Source organism: Sciurus vulgaris, assembly GCF_902686455.1.
Source record: "Sciurus vulgaris genome assembly, chromosome: 14".
NCBI lineage: Eukaryota > Metazoa > Chordata > Mammalia > Rodentia > Sciuridae > Sciurus > Sciurus vulgaris.
In genome coordinates, this window is record NC_136475.1 from 11,641,109 (window position 1) to 11,667,643 (window position 26,535).

The following is a 26,535-nucleotide window of genomic DNA, read 5'->3' on the forward strand; positions in this document are numbered from 1 at the left end:
TCAACAGAGTTTCACACTTCATGAAAGTCAGAAAGGAAGAGGCGGGCCCAATCTGCCCTTCAAGGACACACCCCCAATGATCTAACTTCCTCCCAATAGGATTCGCCTCCTAAGGTTCTACCACTGCCCAGTAGGTGGAGCCACCCAGTGGGCTGGTGCTATATATGGGCCTTGGAGTGACACCCCAGATCCAACCTAGGGCACTCTGTCTCTTTTTGTTTTGCTCAGTCTTAATAGGACTTTCTCTACCTTGTTAGTATGTTCAAAGAACCACCTCTTGTCTTGTCTGATCACTAACGTGTATGGTATTTTTGTTTTCTGCTTTGTTAATTTCTGATCTCCTCATTACCATTCCTTTCATTCCAATGTGTTTGGTTTTGACTGGCTGTGCTTTTCCTAATTTCTCGAGTTGGATGCTAGTTTCATTGATATTTGTTCTTCTTTCTTTTCTAATGGATACATTTACTGATATACATTTTCCTCTGGGGGACAATTTGGCTGAATTCTACAAATTCTGATCACCATGTAGTCCAAAGTATAGTATTTTTTAATTTCCACTGTGATCCTTCCATGACACATTAATTATTTATTAATATATTTCTTAATTTCCAAACACTTAGGATTTTCTTGCTTCCTTTTTCATAATGTCTTGTAGCTCAATTGCTTGTAACCACAGAATATACTTTGATCTATTATTTTGATATTTTGAAATTTGTTGAGACACCTTCTGTGGTACCACATATAGCCAATTTTCCATGCATGCTTAAAATTATGTGCATTCTGTTGTTGGAATGGTGTTCCTTATATGCTCGCGTATCATTTTCTAACCAGGTTTTTAAAAAACTTTTCATGCTTCCTGATATTATATCTACAAGTTTTATCATTTCTAAGAGGTTTATAAACACATCTCACTGTGACTGAAGATTTTAACAATCTCTTCTTATAATTTTTAAGGTTTTTCTTTACATATTTGAAATCATATTATTAGGTGCATACATTTAGAATAATTATATCAATTGCAAATTGTTTTTGTTATAATAATGAGTTGTCCCTCTTAATTTCTAATGATTTTTTTGCTTTAAAATTTTACTCTTGACTGGAGATATACCTCAGTTGGTTGAGTACTTTCCTAACATGCACAAGGCCCTGGGTTCAATCCCCAGAACCACCAAAAAAAATTTTTTTTACTCTTTCATATAGATACAACTACATTAATTTTCCTTGGGTTAGTGCTTATAGAAAAAATATTTTCCCTACTTCTACTTTTACCCTTTCTATATCCTTATATTCATTGCTTGTAAACATATAGCTGTTGACAAAATTTGCCTGTTAATTGAAGCACCTAATGCATTTACATTTAACATAATTACATCTCTATTGAGTTTTGTATCTACCGTTTGCTAGGAGCTATTTATACTGTGTTCTGTTCCTTTTTCTGTTTTTGTTTTGCTCTTGTTTGGATTATATGAGTATGCTTTCATTATTCTATGTTCCTCCTCTTCTACTAGCTTCAAACTTATATGGTTTGTATTATTTATTTTTTGACCTGGATAATAAAATGCACACATTCTTGAGTTAAAAAAAAAATCTAGTGTTAGTTTTATTCTCTTCCAGGAAAATGAAAGGAAATTAGAGCATTCTCTTTATCCCTGTCCTAATTTATATATGAGTGTTGTTCTGTATTTAGTTCTCTGTGTATTGAAAACCAAAAGACAACATTGTTTTATACAGCTAATTTACATTAGCATTTTGCTGGTCCTTCATTCATTCTTATACCTCTGAACTTCCATTTAGGATAATTTTTCTTCTCCTTGAAGAATACCATTTAGTATTTACTGTGTTTCTACTGCTGAAAATTTTTCTCTACTTCTTTTAGCATGGAAATATCATTTTACCTTTGTGACGGGTTGACATATTTGACTCCATGGAAATGTTATAGGCCAGGCTATGTGGGCAATGACTAAACAGACTCCATTTTACCTTGAGACTCTATGTTAGGTAGGAAATGCTTCTCCCATGGGAACGCCCTGCCTCTGTACCCGTCAACAGTGCTTAGCGTGACTTGTTTGGCAATACAAAATGACGAAATGGCAATTCTTGTATGATGAAAAATTGTTCTCTTTTTGATTCCTAGTTTCCTAAACAATGTACCATGTTAACGGTGATGTCAACAGTGATTGTTAAAATGTTAGTTTGTACCTAAGTAAGGTCATTTTGACCCACTTCCCCCTCTGCTAATGATTTCAGATCCCATGATGTTAGTTTGTAATCATAGCAACGTACTTATGATTGAAGTACTGATTTATGGTATAAAAAGTTCTGCAAACCTGTGGTCGGGGCTGTTTTCCCAATAGCCATTTTTGGGGCATTGAGTGAGACAAGTCAGTCGGCCGGCTTAATAAAGACTCTCAAATTTGGACTTCTCAGTGGTGATCGGTCTGTTACTAAATTGTGCCCCATAACACCTTTATAATTGAAAGTATTTTCTCTAGGCTTAAATTTCCATGTTAACAGGTTCTTTTTTTTTAATTCTTTGAAGATATGACATTATTGTCCTCTGGCTTTTATTGTTCCTATTAGAAAGTCAGCTGTCAGCTCCGTTGTTGTTCCTATGAAGATAAAGTCTTTTCCCTCTGCTGCTATTTAAGATTTTATTTCACCTTTGATTACCAGCAGTTTTTTTTTTTTTTTTTTTTTTTTTTTTTTTTTTGCAGTGCTGGGGATTGAACCCAGGGCCTTAGTGCTTGCTAGGCAAGCACTCTACCAACTGAGCTATCTCCTCAGCCCCAGATTACCAGCAGTTTTAACATGATGTGCCTGGGAAGATATTATAATTTGGATATGAGGGGTTCCCTGAAAACTCACGTGTAAGACAATGCAGGAATGTTCAGACGTGAAATGATCAGATTATGAGAGCTATAATCAGTGGATTAATCTGTTTGCTGGATTAATAATTTTAATAGATTGATGGATGGTGACCACAGGCAGGTAGAGTGTTGCTAGAGGAAGCGTGTCAGTGGTGTGGGTGTGCCCTTGGGGATTCTGTTATCCCTGGCTCTCATGCTCTGCCTCCCGGTTGCCATATACTGAGCAGCTTCCTCTGCTGTGCCTTCTGTCATGCTAAGCGGTCTCGCCTTGGACCCAGATCTATGGGGTCAGCTGACCGTGGACTGAATCTCTGAAACCATGAGCCAAAATAAATTTTTCCTCCTCTAAGTTGTTCTTGTTCACATTAATGCAAAATTGACTAATACAGTAAGGATTTATTTTTGTTCAGCCTATAAATTTTTGCCTTAAAAATTCATTATCTGACTTTGTTATCTTTCATCAGTTTTGAGAAGTTATTGAGCATTATCTTTTTAATTATTTACTTTGATCCATTTATTCTCTCTTCTTCTGAGATTCTGATTCCATATGTTATAATTTCTGCCCCCCCCCCCCACCTTTTGCTTTATTTTTTTTGGAATTTTGTTTTACTTTTTGTTTTTTTAAAGTTTCTTAATATTTTCTTCTACTGTTTGTTTCAGTTAACTAATTCTTTCTTCAGCTGTATCTGTAGTTAAATCCATCTGCCGAGTACTTAATTGGGAATGTCATGCTTTTTGATTCCTGATTTTCTACTTGGTTCATTTTTACAGTTTCTCAATCATATCTTTTTCCAATTTGGATACAATAAACATAGTGATCTTAAAGTTGGTGTCTAATGACTCCTTTGTCTGGAGCCCACAGCTGTCTACGTCTCCCGTCTATTATTTTTACTGCCAACACTTCATTCATCTCATTTTATTTAGTTATTTTTTTTATGCAATTGACATGACATTTGCAAAAATCTATAGAAATATTTTTAATTCTAGGGTAATGTTATTTTTCTCTGATTCTGCCTCATCATTGAGACAGTAGCAATTCAGGATCATCTTTGCGCAATATCACAGACTGGGGATTTTAATCTACACTGCAGCCTGCTGAGAGGCATGTATACTTTAAAGCTCCCCGTTTCTTCTACAGTGCACTTTCAAGATTCCAGTCCCAATGCCGGGGATGCCCTATGCTCTGCTTTCCCTTGGTGAATCCTCACTTCACTGTTATCACCTGAGCTCCAGAAGGCTGTCGTAGTGATATGTTAGCCTCTTGATCATTACCTCCAAAACTGGGATAGGTCACCAAAAGAAAAGTGATCCTAAACACCAAATTACTTCCTTTGATTTCTATATCCTACATTACTTGAAAACATCTATCTCTATCCCAATTATTTGAAAACATCTTTTAGATAACCTGAATAGATGCATACATACTGTGCAAAACAAAATTTTATTTGGATTTCGGTAACTTTATCCTCCTTCACCAGATGACTATAAACTCCTCTTGTATTGGTTAAGAGCATAGGGTTTAGATCCAGCAAATATGGTTCAATTTCTTGTTGTGCTTCTATGAGCAGAATAGATTTTGGCAACTCATTTAAACTTTCTAATTCCTGCTCCCTACACTGATCAAATGGGGCTAATGATTATAGTTGCTTTGTTGACAAATAAATAACATTGCCAAGACATATCTGGGTATAAGCACCTATTAAATGACAACTATTCTTATTCTAGTTGAAACATTTAAATGTTTAATAATTTCTTCCGAAGATAAGTCTGTTTGATTGAATATGGTTATTTATGATTTTTTTTTTTTTTTTCTAATTGCTGTACAGTAGAAAGAAACTGATCTCAGGCTCCTGAGAATACCTGCTTGGTAGTTTTTCCATACCCAAAGCTTAGCAATGGTGATGCTCTAGAATTCAGGGACACAGTGGAATACTTACTTGCTTTTTGGGGCCAATCACAAACTCCAACTAAGGAAAAGTCTGGTACCTGTAGCCTTAAAGCACCCCTTTGACAGAGAAGTGTGAGATCTCTGGTTATGTGTCTCAGTTTCTACCATTACCCTAATTGCCTAAATGACTTTACTAGTTTCCTCTTTGCCCACAGGTGAGGCCAAAGGTGCACAGTAAAAATCCCCAGGATTCCCTTCAGGGGCTCTCGTTATAGCCCTACTTTAAGCACTTGGCTCTGTTTTAGCTATGGAGAGATTATTCACTCTTCAGGAGACTGTTTCTGCCAGTTCCACTCTTGGGCTGTTAAAGCTGGTTCATTTAAGCACCAGTAACTAGGAGTGGCCATTGACCTCATGCTGCTTAATTCCTAACCTGGTCTTGACCCCAGAGTCAAAGCCCTGTGAAAAGTCAATAAAAGCAGCAAACAATGTTATGTTATTCTTGGCTGGACTTCCCAAACAATGGAAGAGTTTAACAATTGTTAATTATGGCTTAACAGTGGCTAACAAGTATTGGGTGTTAACAAACTGGCAGGTAATGTGGGCACATTCTCTCATTTGATTCATGAAACAACCAAACAAGGTAGGCACTGTCATTATCCTGTTTTACAGGGGAGCAACTGTTGTTTTACAGGGGCAAACTATTTAACCCAAGGCCACAATCCAGCAATGAGGTTCATGGTCATTCCTGGAGGATGTGGACTCAAGAAAATTAGGTTGAGAAACTCAGACCCTTGACTTATTACAGGGGAACCCATTGTGGAATTTTGAAAGAATTTCCACCACATTAATAGGTCTATAGTTATTAACAGATTTGCTCCATTAGAATGGCGTCGATTATGCTTCTATAGACTCTACTGATGGGGATGAAGTCTGAGGACCTAATTAAAACCACGTCGCAGGAGCCGCTTCCATTAAGGATTCTATCAGCCAAATCCAAGACCTTCCACAGAAACAATTATGCCTGAGGATATTTTATAGAGGCAAAAATTAAATTAAAATGATAATAAAATTTGGTAAGTTACTTGGCTACCTTGCTTTCTTAGAAAAGGTTCTTACTTGTTTTGTTGGTTTGTTTTCCCTGAGAACTTAGCCAGAAGATGGAACCTTGAAGGGTGAGGCCTACATTAATCCAAATATTCCTGCTTATTCTTACTTATATGAGGAGAGGAAATAAATTTACTCCTTGGCTTCTTGAGACAATTAAAATGTAGCTTCAAAAAATTATGAGACTGAAGAACATTTCACTCCACCTGAGCCCTTTTAAGCCACTCTGACCAGTTTAAGGATGGGTAGAAATAGATTCAGGGACTGTTATGCCAAGGTTTAGGTGGGAAGGTGCAATTCCCAAGATGGGGGCAATGGAAGAGGAATGGTTATGAAATCTATAGGTGCAGCTTCCCACGGTGAAGATACAGACCTGGTCTGTACATGGCTAGTCAGCAATCCAGGGCTATTCCTGGTACACTAAAGGCTCAACCAATATAAGCAGGGTGAATACGTGGGTTCGAGTGTCTGAGCCAGGCAAGGCATTGAGCTGGATCTTTCTTTTCATTCCCCATACTTTCTCACTGGTGTGTGATGGTTGTACAGAATGTTGGGATTTCTTGTTACATATTCACACAGGCATGCAATATAACTGGGGTAAGTTTGGCCAGTGGAAAAGGAATAATTCAACTCAGAAAGGAAAGTATGTAGGGCCAGAAGAGCTTTGAAGTTCTCACTCAGAAAGATGGGTGGGCAGCGGGGCCATGAGCTAAACAAAATGGTGGCCGGGGAAGGAGGTGTCAGTTAACAACAGACACATGTCATTTTGTCACAAGTTGGGGAAAGGAGTGTTTAACAGACTGGCACATCATATGAGTGTTACTGTCTGAAGTTGTACATAAACGAACACCCTTGGTTTTATACTTTTTAAAAATATATTTTAGTTATAGATGGACCCACTACCTTTGTTTTATTTATTTATTTGTGTGTGGTGCCGAGGATGGAACCCAGTGCCTCACGTGTGCTAGGTGAGCACTCTGCCACTGAGCCCCAGCCCCAGCCCCAGTTTTATACTTTCCATATTGTCGTTTACACAATAGGAGATTATTTACTGAACCTTGAGTTGGTCGTGAGAAGATCCTCCTAAACCAGAATTTCATTTCAAATTTACTTGTTATCACCTCCGTGGGCTAGGGGGACTATCGCTTTTCTTCTTCATTTCTCACTAAACTCTAATCTGTTATCGTGTCAACTTTTTATAGATGAGGAAACTGAGGCTTTAAGATACGGTATCATTTAAGGATGTGTAGGACAATTTTAAGAGACAAGAGGCAGAGGATTTAGAAGAACATAATAGTGAGGTTGCCCAGTCCAAAGTAATGAAGAGGGAATGCATGACCTTGGTTGGAACCACATGCCTCAGCCTGACCGCCGGGTATGAACGACTGAGAACGGTGATGTCTCTGGAGAGGGGTGGGAAGCAAAATGGCTCTTTGATAAGCGAAGTCAATATTTCTCAAAATGTGAGTTTTCTAAATTGAGCAGTTACCAAAATGTGCATTTCCCAAAGTTTGAGTCCCTTAGAGATTGACAATGCATCTTAGCGATGCGAGTTTCTAAGAAAACCTACATCAAAGCAAACCACCTAACTCCATTGAACCCGCTGCAGAGCAAACCCCCTTGACCTGGGACTGCATTTCTCATGGAACATCTCCCAGGAAAGTGGAGGAAGTGTCGAATGAAGTATTCATTCTCTGGCTGACCAGTGAATGTTTATTTTTGGTTTTTGTGAGGTAATTTTCTAAAAAAATAAAAAATCATTATATGTTCTCAAAAGTTTCTCAAAAAGTGGATCTAAAATGAACAAAATAGCCATGAACTTTACAGTCAGAAGAAAACCTTAGGATTAGGAAGAACATGGCTTTCTTAACAGCTACTAAAAATAATGCAAGAGGTTTGCCAATGGTTTGTCCAATCCAAGGATATATTATTCCCTCCAGTTCTGCAACCCACAGGGCCTCTGAAACACTTCTGCTCACAAGTCTCCTAACTATGATTGAAATTTAATGGTCCCATCTTCTTTCATAACCGAGAGTGGACTAATTGTTTAAGAGGAAAAGAAGCAACAACAGGTTCCATGGGTGGAAAGGTACAGAGCGCTCTACCCAGCTTGTGAAAGTCCCTGCTTATATGAAAACAGAGCTACTGATTTATGGAACACTCGCACTTCACACTGAAGTGCGCTTGGTTTGGTGAAGGAAGAATAGAGGTAGTCACGGGCAGACTGTGCTTTTGACTCCGGCTTCGTCACCTGCCAGCTGTATAACCAGGCGGTGGAGGACTGAATAAAGCCCTCCTGATGTTAGCACTAGAAGTGACCATCATCCCACCCTGGAGCATCTTACTAGCTGACGTGCCGGGCACCATCCCCCTCACTGTCCCACAAGAGGGACCCAAGCAGAAACCTACTAAGAGTAAGCACAGGAAAACCACAGCCTCCTTCAAGCAGAGATGCAAAACCAAGGATCACCACACAGAAAGAAAATGGCAACTGCAAGGGAAAAACCAAATGCAACAAGAATGGCCCAGGAAAAATGTGACAATGCGCTAACCGAAAACAACACTAAAAGCACTCTAATTAATACACCAGGGGGAGTTTGGAATAGACTACCCCCCGATAGTTAGAACAAAATGCTGATAGGAATAATTAGAGAATTAAAGGGAGTGCCCACCGATTTAAAAAAGAACTGCAAAAAAAAAAAATTTTTTTTTTTTTAATTTAAAGGACTAGAAAATGAGCCCACCAACTCTCTTCACTCTCAGAATGCAGGGAGAGAAAGGCAGAAGAAATGTGAGAGGTCCTAGAAAATCAGTGTAGAAGGTTTAACATATGGAGTTGGAAATGAAAAAAAAATATTAAAGAAATACTCGAAAACATTTCAAAGCTGAAAGATAAAATCCTTCAGATTTAAATGGTTTCCTGAGTACCCAAAACAATAAGTAAAAAAGAGCCACGCCCAGACACATCTTCGATACCTCCAAGTACCAATACCCACAGAAAAGAAACACCAAGGACTTTGGTACCCAGCCAAATATAGAAGCAGCATGAGGGTAAAATAGTGATATCTTCAGACATAAAGATCTCAGAAAGCAGAGCGGCACATGCCTGTAATCCCAGGAACTTGGGAGGCTGAGGCAGGAGGATCATTAGTTCAAAGCCAGCCTTGGCACCTTAGTGAGGCCCTAAGCAACTTAGGGAGAACCTATCTCTAAATAAAATATAAAAAAGGGCTGGGGATGTGGTTCAATGGTAAAGCACCCCTGGGTTCAATCTTAGGGAGAAAAAATGTTGATGAAATGAGAAATGGACATTTAGAATAATGTTTTAAATTACTGTATAAAACAAGAAGAACAAAGACCCCAAGAGAAATGTCAGACACGTGGCATGTCCAGGCTCCTGGGAGGTAGTACCATGGAGCTAACTCTTCTACTTCCATCTTGAATAATCTGTGAATATGATCTATGGTTACCAAGTTAAAAAAAAAAATAGGTACAAGCATATTTGTCCATGGAAGGTCCATGGAGGCAAGACAAGAAGAATTGAAAATGCAAACCACCTCTTAGAGCAGGAACTGTGTCTGTCTCGTCTGCTCAGCTGCGTGTCCCTGGCACCTAGACTGGTCGGATGCCCAGCGCACCTGCTTAGTAAATGGTGAAGGAGAACTCAGCTCTGGGGACCGCACCAGAAGTGGGAAGGGGAAGGGCCAGAAGCTGTTGCTTTCCAACCTGAGTGATTACCAGACCAAGGTGGTATTTTGAAGAAAAGAAGTTGTCATAGTGGAAACGAAGAACAGAGCATGCTGGGAAGGGGCTGGTGACCTCAGGGAGGGAGCAGCTCAGTGAGGGGCAAGGTCTTCCAGGCTGAGGGAACTGCGAGAAGGCTTGAGGGAGAAGGAAGGCCCAGGTGGTGTGGGCAGGTGCCCGAGGCGAGCCTGGGACGGAAGGCCCGGCCAGTCTCTGAGGGCTTCCTGGGCCACATTACTGAGGCTGATGATCTGCCTAAGGATGCTCTGCGCCTGCACTGGGGACCAGAGCGGCCCCCACCCTGCGTTCCTGGAGGGACGCACTGGACTTTTGGATTTGATCTTTAATTGCTCCTAACCTACTGGACGACCGAGTGGAATGTTTTCAGCATACCGCGCACATCGTGGGGGTGTGACGATGCCGATGCGGGTCATCTACGCTGATGACGTGGAATGTGATGCCCCGGGATGCTGGGGAAGGTCTAGATTTTCTCGTCCCCAGGGTATTGGTGCTTGTCAAGGAGCTGTGACACTGAGCAGGGAGCCAGAGGAACATGATCAGGACAATTTGGGCATTGATCGGTGGCCAAGCATGTTCTGTTTAAGAAGCCAGAGGAGACTCTGCTGGGCTCTCAGGAGCTTGGCCCTGGGCCAGCTGCCAATGATAATTGCAAAGATACAGGCTCTACTCTTGAAGAAATGCCCGTTCCTCGAAGACAGAAATAGACGTGGGTGAACACAGATCCAAATTCTCACAGAGCACAAAGGCTGCACAGGGATTAGGCTGGAAGCTCTGGGAAACTGGATTAACTCTTCCAACCCGCTAGGGTCCTTGTTAGTACATCGAAGCAGTAATTTACTCCATGACAAGAGTTCATGTCGCTTTCTAAGGCACTTCACTTACTCCCAGGATGTCTGTGGCCCACCAGGGGAATCCAGCTTGCTAATCTTTAACACTTGTCGTAATTATTTTTTTCTTTCCATAATACTATTTCCCCCCTGAGAAACTCAGAATTATCACATAAGAAAAGTAGAAAGAAAAGTGTGTGATTTTTTTTTTTTTTTTTTTAAATAAAATGTAGTCAGTGGCCCTGGGGAATTTTCGTAGCAAAAGCCTCTCAAGTCAATTATATTTTCTCATTTCTGTTTCCGATAATTGAATATTTTATTTCTATATTTATTTAAGTTCTTTCCAAATGAAAAGGTGGAGTTGCCTCGACACACCAACAGAGGAGGGTATTATTAATTAAAGTTGTTTAAAGTCTAAAATGAAAACAGTGCGGATGCATATAAATGTGCTTCAATGAGCCCTCAGGCTGCTCTGAGGCCACAGGGATGCTGGTGGCGGTTCCGAGGGGTGGCATTCCTACATCCATCCTCTGGCCCTTTCGGACCTAGGTCTGCAGCAACAGTTCAGTCGGAGGAAAAGCAAATGATGTCTCGGACATTGCGTGCCCGCGACTCAGCTGTGCAGAGGACCCAGGATCACGGACTTGCATTGTGTTTGCTCTAACCAGAAAGTTTAGTTCTGCTCCTTCTCTGTGTCACTTCAGTGGGGCCCATGGTCCCTTACTCCATCGCCTGGTTGGATTCTGTCACCACTGCCCTGACGTGGATGGGATGGTAGCGGTGGTTGTTCCCTTGAGTAGGTAGGGAACACAGGGCTCAGAAAGGTCGAGGACGCGTGTGCAGGGTCAGGAGGCTGCCGGGTGCCACTACCAGACCCAGATAGAGAGTGGGAGTCCCTAAATCCCTGGTGGGCACTCCCTGCTGACTTCCTGCCCCCAGGGGCCCTGCATTGCCTGACCATAGAGCCTCACCTGCTCCTCCAGCCAGGGCTACAGAATCTCTGAGCAGCCAATAAACAAGGCTGGGGAAGAACAGCTGCAAGCAGACTCCTGCTCCCGACCCCAGGCAGGTGCGCGTCTATTAGCATGGCGAGTCCAGGGTTTTCCTCAGCCCAGCGGACCTTCCTCAGGAAATGTTATTCATGGAGCAAGTAGGGCTTCAATCCTGTCTTGCTGGTCCCTTTCCCAACGGGAGGCCCCCTTTGTCTCCTTTGGTCACCCCAGTCCACTGAACTCAGGGGCCCTCAACCTCTAAGCCACATGCTCAGCCCTATTTTGCATCTTATTTAGAGACAGGGTCTCACTAAGTCGCTGAGCACCTCGCTTCTACTGAGGCTGGCTTTGAACTGTAGATCCTCCTGCCTCAGCCTCCTGAGCCACTGGGATGACAGGTGTGTGCCAACATGCCCGGCATGGGACACACTCTCCAGAGGCCTCTGAGGTCTTTGTGGTCAGTTAAGGAAGACCCCCATGACCCAATTAGGGCAGGCCAACTTCAGAAGGCAAGCAATGCTTTCTCCAGAGCCTGCCTGTTCCAACCCATGCCACCAGGGGAAGCTTTGGATGCAGAGAATTGAGACCCATGAGGCTAAGTCAATGTCAGAATCTTGGATTTATCTGCGGTGACACCATTAGGTCAAATGGGACCCCAGGCTTGAAATTGCAGAGTCTCTTCCCAGTTTGCAGCGAAGGACTTTCAAATAGCTGAAACTCTTTAAAAGGCGTGATCCTATGGAGGGGCAGGGAAGCTTCTTGGCCAGAAGTAGCTGATCAGAATCAATGACTGCCTATCCCAGGGAGCTGAGAAAGAAGAGCATGGTCAGAGCAGACAACCTCTAAGGGCCCAGCGCTGAGACAGTTAATTTGTTTATTCTTCCTGTGAACACATTTCTAGGGGACAGAGGGAGGGAGTTGGAGTCAGAGGTCAGGGCCAACGGTCAGAGCCTCCCACCCATCTGTCGCCTCCGCCACTCAGCACCGCCTGTCCACCAAGTCCAGCCAGGTGCATGTGGGCTGGGCACCAAGCACCTGAGCTCCCAGGCCCAGCCATCTTTCAGAATCACCCTGGTGCCATCTACCTGGTCGTCACAGACAAACTCAGCAGCAACTTCCTCACTAAACCAAAGGATCTTTTGTGACGAGATCCTGAAGCAAGGGTCCCTAAAGATTTTTTCCTTGGGATCAGGAAAATGAAGCGGGGTACCGTCGTATCATTTGAATGTGTACACACATGCCGGTTACTCTGGATCGATGCTTCCCTACAGAAATAATCAGCTGAATGAAAAACCTAAATCATATATGTGACGCATTTTTCCAGATCCTCCCCCAAAAAAACCTCCAAAGACCCAACAAACAAACAAACAAAAAACCCCAAACTTGGCTACTTAGGCAAAAACATCAGCCTAGTAGTTTCCCCAGCAATTGCATTATAACAGTGTGTGTGTGTGTGTGTGTGTGTGTGTGTGTGTGTGTGTGTGTGTATGTGTGTGTGTGCGCGCGCGTGTTTATAAAACAGTCCCCATTATGAGCCAGTAATGCTCAGGCCATTCCAATTGGCAATTTGCTCTCTGGGAAATCAACCAGGTCTGTGCCACATGTGAGATCTTCTCCAGGTTGCTCAGAGCCATTTAGAAAATTACTATTGTAATTCACACAATGCTCCACCAGTCTGAGGAATTAACCCTCTTCCCCATACGTCTCATTTACTTGTTCTTCAAGTGGATGCAGGTCCGGCATCCACATAATAAAAAACGGCTACTCTTTTAACTGAGTGCTTAGTATATTCCAAGCCCCCCAGATGCATTGTGCATAATCGCACTGAATCCTCATGAGCACCCAGAGGAGAGACGCGTTATTACCCCTATGTTAACTGAAGAGCATAAATCGAGACTCAGAGAGAGAAGTAATTTGCCCACAGACAATGGCTTCCAGTCCTTGATGGCTGATATTTTTTTATAGCAGAAGGTCCAGCAGGGGTTTCCATCCCCCTCTACCTACCTCTAGGTAGTTCTGCTGAGTACAGCTGGTACTTTCACGAAAAGGAGGTATGTCATGGCCCAGTGTCGCTAGTGGGACACTTTCCATGGCTCCCTCTCAGTGGGGAATGAATCAGACGGTCACCTCAAAACTTGGGTGGGATGTGTAAAGTTTCTAGAAGTTCACCCACACTTGTAGTATTCACGGAGCCCAGGCCTAGGTTCTCAGCCCCAGGGTGAGACTGAATGCCGGCTCCGCCTGTCTGCACCACAGATTCTGCCAGGCCAGGCGAGCTGTCAGGTGGACTGAAGTGAAAGTCGCCTGCTCCTAGGGGCAGCCTAGCGCTTGGTGAGACGCTGGTAGCTGCACACATCTTATGACAATGCCCGGTGGTGCATTTCCCAGAAATAAAAGCCCTTGGGTGCCCCGGGGACAGTTTCAATACAGTGACGGCGAGGTTCCCTGCAGTTCTGCCAGGAGGTGGTGGGCTAACTCGCAGGACGCAGCGTGGGACCATGAGGTCATTTCCTGCATGGCTGCTTCCTTGGTCACGTGCCACCTCACGGGAAAGCTCAACCGAAGCCTGGACAATCTCTGTTGAGATGACAGAGGACGCTGGCCAGTCAGGAAGGTGGACGGCTTAGTCTTTATAGCTAAAACAGAGATTGCCAAGCCTCTCAAAGTATGAAAATATAACTGCAGGCCAGACAACAGTAAAGATGGAATAATAGACTCATAAAATTAATGGCCAGAAATTCCACAGCAAGATTTTCAGCCCTGCATTTCTCTAGCCTCAGATCATAAATATGCCGTTAAAGAAACAAAAACAAAAAGACGGACTTGAGAATAGGAGCGTCTGTTCATCCCACGGAACCCAGACCCTCGGACATATTCCACTATTTATTTATTTATTTATTGTGATCAAACCAAGGAAAGGTTGGTTCGATGGGGCCAGGGTGCTTTCTCAGCCCCTGAGCAACTCAGATGACTATGATTTTCAGGTTAGAATTATTGACATGGTGTAAGTGCAGTTTTCCAGGAAGAAAGGACCATTTAAAATAGTTTTCTCAAGAATTCAGAGATATCCTGTAGCACCCTCTGTGTGGCACTTCTGAGTCAAATAGTGGAAGAAGGTGGATTCACATGTGCCCTCCAGGGGATGGCCAAGAGAATAAGAGAAAGAATGGGTGAACGTGTTCAAATCCCATCTGCGCTGCTAGCATGGCGTTAGAACACAACAGCAAGAGCGGACCCTGATGTTTATTGAGCACCTACTGTAGGCCGGGCGCTGTCCTAAGGCAGGTACGCACACTAGCTCTTCGAATCTGTGTGCCTTGCCTTTCTATAGAACAGGGCAGACTACTCCAGCCACACTGCTAGTGGAGCACCTGCCCTGGGGGAGCACTTCCTGCTTGGAGTCAGGACCCTCCCCCCACACGTCTGGACTTCTTGGCAGAACAGTCTCAGATCCGGTTCCCACCTCTCCAAGCCCACGGGATGCACCTCGGGTTCTGCTGTTAAAATTGAATAATGCTGCGTCTATTTTCCTGCAAATGACTTGATTCATTTTTCTTTATGACTGGATGACAGTATTAGGTTAAGGGAAATAAGCCAGACTCGGAAGGTCAAGGGTTGTATATTTTCTCTCCTATGTGGAAGCTGGAAAGGAAAAAGAAAGAAGGGGTGGTTCTCATGCAACTAGGAGGAAGGAGGAGGAAAAAGGAAAGGGAGCTACCGGGGAGGGAAACTGACCACACTACGTTCACTGCACCCAGGCATGTACCGCAGTGAGTCCTGTTGTTATGCATAATTGCAATGCTCCAATAAAAATTATTGTAAAAACAGAAAAAAGTTAAATTAGAAACGAAAACCTGGAAAATACAGCAGCTGGAAGGAAAAAGTTCTAGAGATTCATTGCACAGCTCGATGACTATACTGAGCAGCAATGTCGTGGACACTTGAAAACTGTAAGGAAAATATATTTTAAGTGTTCTCACTAATGAAAAAGAAATGCTGGAGACAACGCATGTTAATGAGTTTGATGTAACCATCGTGCAATGTATGTACACATTAAAGCATCGAGTTGCACACCAGAAGTACTTACGGTCTTATGGGTCAAATTAAAATAGGTAATTAAAAAATGAATAAAATAAAGAAGGAAGCAGCACGAATCTATATTTTTAAAAAGGCTAATACAAAGACAGAGAAGGTAGTATTATCTTTTTTTCTGTTTAATCAAAGAGAAATATCAATGAAATATAATGACTATAAAGAGAAAGAAAGAAGAAAAAGGAAAATTTGAGATGTTTTCAAAAAAGAAAAAAAAAAAGTATTGCTCCTCCTCTCCATCCTCAGCTTTCAGTTTAAAATTAAGGACCAAAGCAGTTTGTACCAAATGCCAAATGAATAGCTAGATCCTCATTGTCCAGTATGGTAGCCACATGCCACACGGGAGCTTGTGAAGGGTGGCTAGTCCAACTTGAAGATTTAGTGCTAAGAAAAGAATACAAAATTTCTCACGTAATATGTTACATTGATTGTGCATTGATAAATAGTAACATTTTCTCATGGTTTGAATTAAATAAAATATCTTATTAAATTTAAAAAGTTGAATTGGGCAGGGCGGCACATGCCTGTAATTCCAGTGACTGCACACACACATACGCACACACACATGTGCACGGATGACCTAATGTATTCTAGTATGTATACATATTGAATCAGAGTGCAGGCATATTATAAATACTAACTTTTAGGCAGCTTTTTTCACTTAACAACATAAAGGAGTCATTTACATTGCAAAAGAGAGATATACATCAATTATTTTTTGTGGTTGCATAGTATTTCACCGGCCTGATGTATTACTATGCATTTAACTCACCTTCTGTTTTCTTTTACTAAAAATTTATCTTTTTTACAACTTTTTGCCATGATAAAACACATTGCAATATACTTGCATATATATCCCTTAGGAGACATTTCTAGTTTTTAAGACTTTTGATACTATAGGTGATTCCAGTAAGAACATTTGTACCAACAGGCAAATGAACACATGTATAAAAACGTGCATTTTCAATGCTAATATTATAAATTTTTATAATATTACAGTGTTTCAATATGTAGCTTTGGCTTACAGCTGAAGTGAAATTTTTTTCATATACTTACTATGCATTCATAATTTTTATTTTTATTTTTTTTAGGTATCAGTGGACCTTTATTTTATTTAGTTATATGTGGTGCTGCTGAGAATCAAACCCAGGACCTCACGCATGCTAGGCAAGTGCTCTATCACTGAGCTAAGACCCTAGCCCAGCATTTGTATTTTCAAAAATTTATTTGACTGAGCTCTTTACATACTAAGGAGAGTAAGTGCTCATCTTAGATTGCAGTATTTTTCCAAGTTTGCTGCTCATCCTTTTGTTGTTTTTGGGTTTTTTTTTTTCTTTTTTTTTTTGGGGGGGGGGGGGGGCGTTGGTGCTGGGGATTGAACCCAGGGCCTTAAGCTTACAAGGCAAGCACTCTACCAACTGAGCTAAATCCCCAATCCCTTGGGTATTTTTTTGACAGAGTCAAATCTGTCATTACTTTTTATTTACACTCACTCCATTTATTTAATATTGGTATTTAAAAATCCTTTGTTATCCCAAGATCACTTAGTATTTACCTGAATTTTCCCAAGTAATGTCCAAGATTTATGATCTTACTTTAAGGTCTTCTAGAATTGATCGTGGCTTAATGTGTTAGGTATGCATCTAGTTTTGCTCTCCTCCGCAGCACTCCCAATAGTCCAAGAGTGTTCCCTTATCATTCCCTGAAAAGTGCCTCGTCCAACGAACGGTTCCCCTAGAACCTGCTCTGAGCAGACAGCAGGGAATTTATATACTAACAGGAAGGACCAAAAATGGTGGCCAACTGGAGATGTTTGAAGGTGTTCAATGTGTGTGTGTGGGGGCTGGGCTGGCTGTTTCCCGTGGTCAGAGAAAGCTCTCTCTGAAACTGTGGCACTGGGCAGAGACTTGAAGGAAGTGAGAGGTAACCTCTGCTTCCGGAAAGAGCTCTCAGCAAAGGAGACAGCAGGCGTTGGACCCTGAGCGGGCTGTTCAAACAGAGGCAAGAGGCTGCTCCTCAGCGCCATCCCAGGAATTGGGGGCCAGAGGACGGCAGGAGTGAGGGGGATCACATATGCTCCCGTGGGTCACAGGCAGGGCTCTGGATTTTTCATGGAGTGAGTTTAGTGGACCGTGTTTCCCGAAGATGGTCATGCAAGCTTTGATAATGTGACATTGCTATGCATCCACCAGGAGGTAGTCTCTCAATCCTTTTGTGTCTGGGCAGGTCTGGCAACTACTTTGGTCAATAGAAAAAATGGCAGAAAGGAAGCCGAGCGTGGTGGCACACGCCTGTCATCCCAGCAGCTCAGGAGGCTGAGGTAGGAGGATCACAAGGTCAAAGCCAGCCTCAGCAAAAGCCAGGTGCTGAGCAACTCAGTGAGATCCTGGCTCTAAATAAGATACAAAAAAAAAAAAGGGCTGGGGATGTGGCTCAGTGGTTAAGCGCCCCTGGGTTCAATACCTGGTACCAAAAACAAAGAAAAAAATGGCAGAAAGGAGGCTTTGTCACATGGGGGAACAGCCCTGAAGTGTGTGGAATCTTCTGCATCCTGCTCCTTGGAAGCCAATCACAACAGGAAAAGTGCAACTACCTGAGGCGGCCATTGTGTAAGAAACTGGAGCTGCAGAGAAAGCCCTGGAAGATGAGATCACCGCAGAGCAAAGAGGGACCAAGAAGCCCCATGACATCAGACACGTGAATGGAAGGGGACCCCCAGCTCAGCCAGCTCCTAACTGCCCAGGTTTCTGACCTATGATACCTTGAGCCAAATCAAAAGGTAACTTAAGCCCCCGATGTTTAGGTGGTCGCCTATGTAACAACATGTCCTTGGACAGCAAAGGAGGAACCCTCGAGAGGTACTGAGCAGTCATATTTTGACTTTAGTTCCAGGAATTCCTCTGGGATCCATGCAGAGAAGGGAGAAGAGGGGGAGGAGCCTGGCAGGGGGAGGAGCAGAGACCTCAGGGTCTTGGACCAGGGAACTGGGACAGAGGTGGCGAGAAGTGCTTCAGCTCTGGATGCAGGTCTCAGCACATGTACATGGGACTTGTGGCTGGATTCCAGAAAGAAAGGAATGGAAGACGGCTCAACGTGGTGAAGCAAACCTGGAAGACTGGGCTTTCCAGAGCTGTGAGCAAACTGCAGGAGAGGCAGAGACTGAGGCCAGATGCACAGTCAAAAGGGGAGGCTGTCAGGGCGGGGGAGCTGAGTCCGTGGCCAGAAGGGAGGTCAGGGCCGGGATGGAAGCTGGCCTTACGGGTACTGCAGTGGTCCCGCTGCAGGGCAGAGAAGTCAGAAGACAGGCAATGTGGGAGTTGAAGAAAGACACCCCAGAAGGAGTAAGAGAACACTGTTCTGGAAGCCCAGGAGAAAGGTGTCTGTAGAGGGAAAGTGCAAGTGACTGTCACCTGGGCTGAAGAATCAAGTCCCACCAGGGTGGACGGTGCTTGATATGACTGTCCTCGTTCTCGATCTGACTGTCAGGAACAGGGACTTTTCTCATAGACGAAATCTGCATGTGTGTGTGTGAGTACAGACTTGTTTTTTCTCTTTCCTCCTGTTGATTTGCTTATCCATCTGGACCGAGGTGACCACTGGCCCACACCTGACCAGATCTGCTCTGCATACCCCCTTCTTCCTTTCTCAAAGACATTCTGGTCATTCTGAACGCCAATTCACTCAGAATTTTAGATTGAAATTTTATCAAGTCCTCTCCCTTCCCAAATCCATGGGAATTTGTTCATTTCTCACGTAGAGTTCGTTGAGGGCCGAGACAGTCTTCCACATGGTGTTTCCATTTATGTTTTACAGCCCCAAGTCGATTTCTCTAAATGTAAGTCTTGTGTGTTTTCTCTTAAATTCTGTTAGGTATTTGCATTTTAGTGCCTTTTGTGAATCAAATCCCCCCTTTTGTATTTTATTACTGGCTATTTTTGTCACAAGAAATCTGCGTATAAATAAAGAATTCTCCAATTATTCCTAATAATGTGAGGGTGATATAAACACACCTCAAAACCTTGGTCATTTTCATGGGGACAGGGCCTCAGCTGCGGACTGTGTAACGAGCCCTGGAAGCCATCCTCATTTCTGCTAGTAAACCATTCCTTGTTTGGAGGATGGGATTTCCTGTCAGCCTGTCATGGAATTTCCCAGAGAACTCCATGATTTCCAGGTGCTCTGGGAGTGACCGGCCACACATCTCAAAATGTCCCAGATATTCCCAATTTCAACTATTTTTTCCCCTTTGTTAACCCATGAGTCAGACCATATGTCTTTTGATCTTTGCTTCAGAAAATATTGTCAAAAGCAGGGACAGCCCAGGCAAAGTCAGAACATCTGGGATGCTTTTCCTCAGGGACCCTAATGTTCGCCAGCACTCTTGCAGGTCATGCATGCCTGGAAGACTCGGCACGAGCACTCACACACACACACACACACACACACACAACATACACACACACAACACACACACACAGCACACACACAATACATACTCACAACATACACACACAACACACACACAACAAACACACAACACATAACACACTCACACAAAACACACTCACACATGCACGCTCACACAGCACACACACACAAAATACTCACACAACATACACACACACTCACACAACATACACACACAATACACACATACACACTCACACAGCACACTCACACAACACATACACACACAACACACATAACACACACAACACATAACACACACACAACACACAACACACACAACACACACTCACACAACATACACTCACACAACACACACAGCACACACACGCAACACACAACACACACACTCTCACACACACACTCACATTCACACACAACACACACACTCACAACAAACACACATTCACACACACACAACACACTCACACACCACACACAACACACACACTTACATACACATTCGCACAGTGGCCTCCTGGAAAACAGGGATTCATTCAAACAAGACCACATGTGCCGTTGCTACGCAGCCTGGACCGGGAGCCCCCTCTCGATGGCGCGGGAGCTTTCAGAGCTAATCCAGGTGGAACCCCACCTGTGACGAAGTGCGCTTGGGAAGGTCATTGAACCTTGCAGAGCCTCCATTCTTCATGTATCAAAGAAGGTGGGCCATCTGCCTTGCAGGGTCTCAGGCGGTGTCCCCACAGTGCCCAGTGCGGAGCAGAAACCGGGGAAACAGTGCCCATTGGTATGCTGTTCAGGAGAGCTCCGTGGGATTGCTCAGGCCCTTAAGAAAATTCCCGCTGGGCACCGTGGCCCACGCCTGCGATCCCAGCCGCGCGGAGGCTGAGGCAGGGGGCTCGCAAGTTCGCAGCCAGCCTCCGCAGCTTAGTGAGGCCCTAAGCAACTTAGTAAGGCCCTGTCTCTAAATAAAAAACAAAAAGGGCTGGGGAGGTGGCTCAGTGGTTAAGCGCCCCTGAGTTCAATCCCTGGTACCCAAAAAAGAAAAGAAGAATTCCCTGGTCTCACACTCAGTCACACCCACTGTAGAAACGAAGCGACCCAAATGAAAAGTCAGGAAGTGGTGGGTGGCCCTGTCCCAGCTGGCCCCTTCATGCCTCTGTCTGTATGAGCAGCCCACCAGCGGCTACCTCACCCACTTCAGCAAGCCAGCCTTCAGCCCAGGCGGCCGGAGGAGAAGTTTGTGATCTTTATTGTCACCACCCACCTTCACCCCGCATATTACCATCCCACTCCTCCCTTGGGGGATGATTGGCGCATAGCTTCAGAGGACCTACATTCACACAGCGGGTCTGGGCTTCACAGAGGCATGAGGCTCATCACTCTCCCTCCTCCCTGGAGCCTTTAAATAAGGGCCATCCCAACGTGGGGACACTTGAGGCAACACCTATCACTGTGGTGGCCCAGATGTTTGCCATGTTCCCAACCCTTTTGGAACCATGTTCTCTCTGGTTCTCGTTGCCTGGCCTTCAGACCCTGAACTTACTATTTTAAACCTGGACATTCCCCTGTCTTGTCCCCAAAGTGGCCTTTTCATTGAAAACAGCCCAGTTCAGTTTCCATTTCGCAACAGCAGCATCGCCCGATGCAACCAGATTCCAAGAGGGAAGGAAGAAAAGGGTGAACTCTATGTAAAAATCTTTCCCCTTTACTGGGGCCAACCTCCAGGGCTTTGGGGACAGGTGACCCTCATCACTAAATGGGACGCGGTGGCTGAGTTGAAATGAGGCATCTCCGAGGGAAAGAGAAATTGGGATGCTTTTCAGTTTGCAAGTTTGTCATCGAAGGGGGCCAGAGGATGGCAGGGCAGAAGAGAAGTGGAAAATATCAATGTATCAACTATGAGCCCAAACACACCCTCTCTTAGGTTGCTGGGAGAACTCAGCTATTTCAGTGCTCAGGATGTGGAGAAGCAATATCTCTTTCTCTCTCTCTCTATCATCTCTCTCTGCTTTGCACCTTGGTCGGGGAAAGCTGCCTCAGAGCGGTTTACAAGTTATCCAATGTCATCCTACTTAACATGTCCCATGGTCTGCTGGCGGATGGTAGTTTAAGCAGGATCTAATTGGTAACATATTGTCGATTGAATTAAGTGCCATATGATAGAGATTTAAACCATGGTAATTTTTCCATAAAGAAAAATCTGTCAACAGGCTAGAGCAGAGGAACAGCAATAAATCAAATTGTCATGTTTATTAGTTATTGCCAGAGTCTAGTTGTCTTGTATTCATTAACCCCCCCTTTTTAGCACAGATAAAAGCTATAAAGAGGGATATTTGTGCAAGATGCCTTTTAATAGGTTGATATTTGTACACAAACACCTGCTTCTATTTTAATCAGGAGAAAAATGGTGCTATTTCGCTTTCAAAGGAATGTGCGCTTGGACTGTTTTCTGGATGAGAGATAATGTTTTTAGTTATTTCCAAAGCTGTGTTTTAAAACTCTCAGAATCAACTTGCTAATAAAGATGAAAACAAAAGAGGAGAGCATGCCCTTTGCTTCTCAGATTTGCAAAAAATTTAGAACCAGACAGGAATGGAAGAACAGTCATCACTGTTTGATGCGAAATATCCAAAAGTCAGGAAGAAATTACATTTTCCCCTGTGGGGATGGCTTAACAAATTATGGATCATCAGCACCAGAGAGCACAAAGGAGCTATTCGAAAGAACGAGCAAGGTCACGCTTAATGATGGGTCTGTAAGAAGCAGCATCATTGGCACTTTTCCTGTCTTTTTAACTTGCCTTTACTGAAAGTAGCCCCCAAAGTTGTTCCTTGTGTTAAATCAGAGATAATATATATGATGTATGACACAAAGCCCTACTAGACTCTCCTCAAACACTATGCAGGAGAGGTACACCCACTTGGCAGAGAAAGAAACTGAAGCACAGAAAATCAAGTGGTTTATGAAGGGTTCCTGTAACTGTTAACCGTGAGGGACAGATGTCAGCCAAGGTCCTTCCTCTGAACACTGGTGTAGAAATAAAGGTTAATAAGCCACATTGTTTTCTGCAGTGCTGGGGTTGAACCCAGGGCCTCGTGCATGCTGGGGACACGTTCTACCACTGAGCTACACCTCCAGCCCAAATTAAGGGCCCGTAGATCTGAGCCCAGCACCCAACTTGGCACCATCCATTCCTCTTGTTGTGACTTCGAAATTGTTTCTTGAATCCTTTGGGACTTGGTTTCCTCATTGGTCATGTTTCCTTAGTACTTAAGTCATTTTCTAGAGGGGAGGCCTGGGGTCTGGGGGCACAGGATCTGGAGGGAGTCGGATCCCAATGCCGCCATCTCCAAGCTCTGCACCCATAGGACATCTACTGACCTTCTCTCTATGACAGGCAGAATCACAATGGCTCATGCAACTAAACGAGAGGAGGCATGCCACGCACTGCACACAACACTTCACACGTGAGAGGTATAACCCCATGTCAGGTTCTGTCCCAAGGACGCCATGGTTACGTGGATGCATTCTCTAGGTTGCTGTGCATCTGGACGTGCAAGGTACGTATGAGCACCTGTTCTCAAACCCAGAGTTCTGTGCTCGCTCCTCACAAGTGGACCTCATAAAGAGAGCCTACCTGTCTCTTTCTCGGCCTCCTGCTTACTAGCTCTCTGTAGCTAAGGGCTGCAGTATCGTTGCTCTGGCCTTGAGTACCTCCTGAACCCATTTTATACAGTCTACCTCCCACTTTCCACCCTTCCCTGCCTCCTACCATTTTTCTTCAAGTTTGATGGCTTAATTGCACAAAAGGTGGTGGTGGTAGTGATGGTAGTGGTGGTGGTGGTGGTGATGGTGGTGATGGTGGTGGTGGTGATGGTAGTGGTGATTGTGGTGGTGGTAATAGTGGTGGTGATGGTGGTGATGGTGGTGGTGGTGGTGGTGGTGGAGATGGTGGTGGTAGTGGTGGTGGTGGTGGTGGTGATGGTGGTGATGGAGGTGATGGTGGTGGTGGTGATGGTGGTGATGGTGGTGATTGTGGTGGTGATGATGGGGGTGATGGTGGAGATGGTGGTGGTACTGGTAGTGGTGGTGGAGGTGATGGTGGTGGTGGTGGTGGTGGTGGAGATGGTGGTGATGGTGGTGGTGGTGGTGGTGGTGGTGATGATGGGGGTGATGGTGGTGATGATGGGGGTGATGGTGGAGATGGTGGTGATGGTGGTGGTGGTGGTGGTGGTGATGGTGGTGATGGAGGTGATGGTGGTGGTGGTGATGGTGGTGATTGTGGTGGTGATGATGGGGGTGATGGTGGAGATGGTGATGGTACTGGTGGTGGTGGTGGAGGTGATGGTGGTGGTGGAGGTGATGGTGGTGGTGGTGATGGTGGTGATGGTGGTGGTAGTGATGGTGGTGGTGGTGGTGATGGTGATGGTGGTGATGGGGGTGATAGTGGTGGTGGTGATGGTGGTGGAGATGGTGGTGGTGCCACTGCTGCTGCTGCCACCACTGATTCTGGTGATAGCTGCTAATACTTGCTGGGTCCTTTCAGTGGGCCCCAGGTTCTCTTCTAAGCACTTTGACGTGTGAATGCGATTAGCCCTTGTTGGAGAGGTAGACTATCATTGTACCCATTTCATGGAGGTAGGAATTCTGATGCAGAGAGGCATGGGGACTTCCCCAAAGCCATCCTGGTAGATCTGGGATGTGAACTACAAAGTCTAGCAAATAAGAAATGCATATTTTTCCATTTTCAAAACGCAGATTAAATAAAAATATGCATGATACAACCAAACAGTAACTGCAGGTAACACCCAAGGGAGCAGCCGTTGCCAGAAACAAAAGCAAACCTTGAGAATATTGTTTGTATTACTTTCACTGCCAGCATCTCACTTCAGCAGCGAGCCAGGAAACCTCCTCCACAGTCCTATGAGAAGGAGGGTGCTCTTGTGGTCAGAAGAATCCCTAAAGTATGCACTGAGGAACAGTTGCTTTTGACAATACTTTTTAAAAAAATTGATTTTTTTTTTTTTTTTTTTTTTTTTTTTTGGGTGCTGGGGATTGAATCCAGGGCCTTGTGCTTACAAGGCAAGCACACTACCGACTGAGCTATCTCCCCAGCCCCAAAATTGATTATTTTGTTTGTATAAAACACAAACAAAAAATAAGTTTGACACTGAAATAATAAGTTTACCCGCACTGTTAATTCGGACATTCGGTTTTGAGCCATTCTTGTTGCAATGTCAGGCTTCAGACTACCTGAAACAACCCTGTCTGATGGGACTTCCATCCCCACTTTGGATACAAGGGATTATGAAATGCATATCTAAGCACGATTGCACTTTGTTGTTAAGACTTGAATAACAAGGAAACTGCATATAGGAAAAATCCTTTGTCATTCTATTAGTATTCTTTGGTTTCAAAAATATGGTCATTAGCTGTTTGTATCATGATATTCACATATCTTGTGTGTATATATACAGGATGTGTGGAGGTATATATTTCTCAGGGTATGTGGTGTGTGTACATGATATGTGCACATACACATATATGTGCATGCACACACACACACACACACATGCACACACACACCATGTGCTGTCCAAAAAACAATAGCTCCGCCAGCCCCCATGGTGAGAAGCCACATCTGCTTAAGGTGGTGACCTTAAGCAACACCACCCACACTCCCCGCGTCCTCTAGCCAGGCCTGTCTGAGATCACTCACTGAGGCCATTTGTAGGTCCAGTCCTTGGTCACACCAAGAGTTCTTTTCTGAGGTACAGCTAATGGCCTCTGTGAGGTGCAGACGCACTTTCCCTAAGGCCCTGGAGGCCAGCCAGCACCACCAACATACGTGGGAGCACGTTTACACCTAGGCTTACACGCTCCATGCGTGTGAATCCCGCGACCTTCCCTGGTCACATCCCACCTGTGTCATCTCAGTCTGCTCAGCGGTTCACCCAGGGCTGATGTCTCTGTGGAACAGGTTGGGAATGCTCCCAGCTGCCCAGGCCCCAGGAACCTGGGCCTGGCCCCTTAGAGTCCCACCCTCAGGGCCCGGAGTGTGCCCAGAGCAGCCCGGAAGGCCCAGACACTCTCCTGCCCCATCTCACCTCTCGGCTCTCTCGCTTCTTGCCTTTCTGTCCCAAGCAAACGGTTCGCCTTCTTGCTTCTGGGCGGTGTGCAGCTCCCTTCTCGCGGGCAGCTTCTGAATGGCACTTTCTGTGCAAACAGGAAGAGTGTGTGGCCACCACCCAAGCGTGCAGGTGTCGACGGAGGATGTGAGAATGAGGAGGTGAAGGAGGACACCAGGCCCCCAAACGGCCCCTCGCCCGCAGCAGGCCAAGGTCTGCGGGAAGCAGAGCCCGGTGCACCCTGGGAGACTGACGAGAGACGGAGCAAGGCCCAGGGAGCAGGTCTCCATCGCCTCCCCTCACCCGGGCAACGCCCGAGCAGCGCCCCGGGAGCACCGTGGAGGTGTTTAACGACACCCCGATCATCGGTGCGCTGATTTCAGCGGGCTGCTGAACTCGTCCAAGCTCTCTGGATTCCCCAAATGTCGGGACCCCCCG

At 44.6% G+C, this 26,535-nt stretch overlaps 1 protein-coding gene across 4 annotated transcripts in view; it reads right to left on the minus strand.

Moving 5' to 3' along the window:
• AFF3 (ALF transcription elongation factor 3) overlaps positions 1 to 26,125 on the minus strand; it is a 565,725-nt gene extending 539,600 nt beyond the window's left edge. The window contains exon 1 of one of the 4 annotated variants that reach the window (XM_079110973.1): positions 26,077 to 26,097. The gene's annotated coding sequence lies outside the window, so the exon portion shown is untranslated. Of the gene's footprint in view, positions 1 to 26,076 lie in introns of all 4 variants that reach the window. The other 3 variants (XM_079110972.1, XM_079110971.1, XM_079110978.1) reach the window with 3 other exon arrangements.
• Between the last annotated feature and the right edge of the window lie 410 nt (positions 26,126 to 26,535).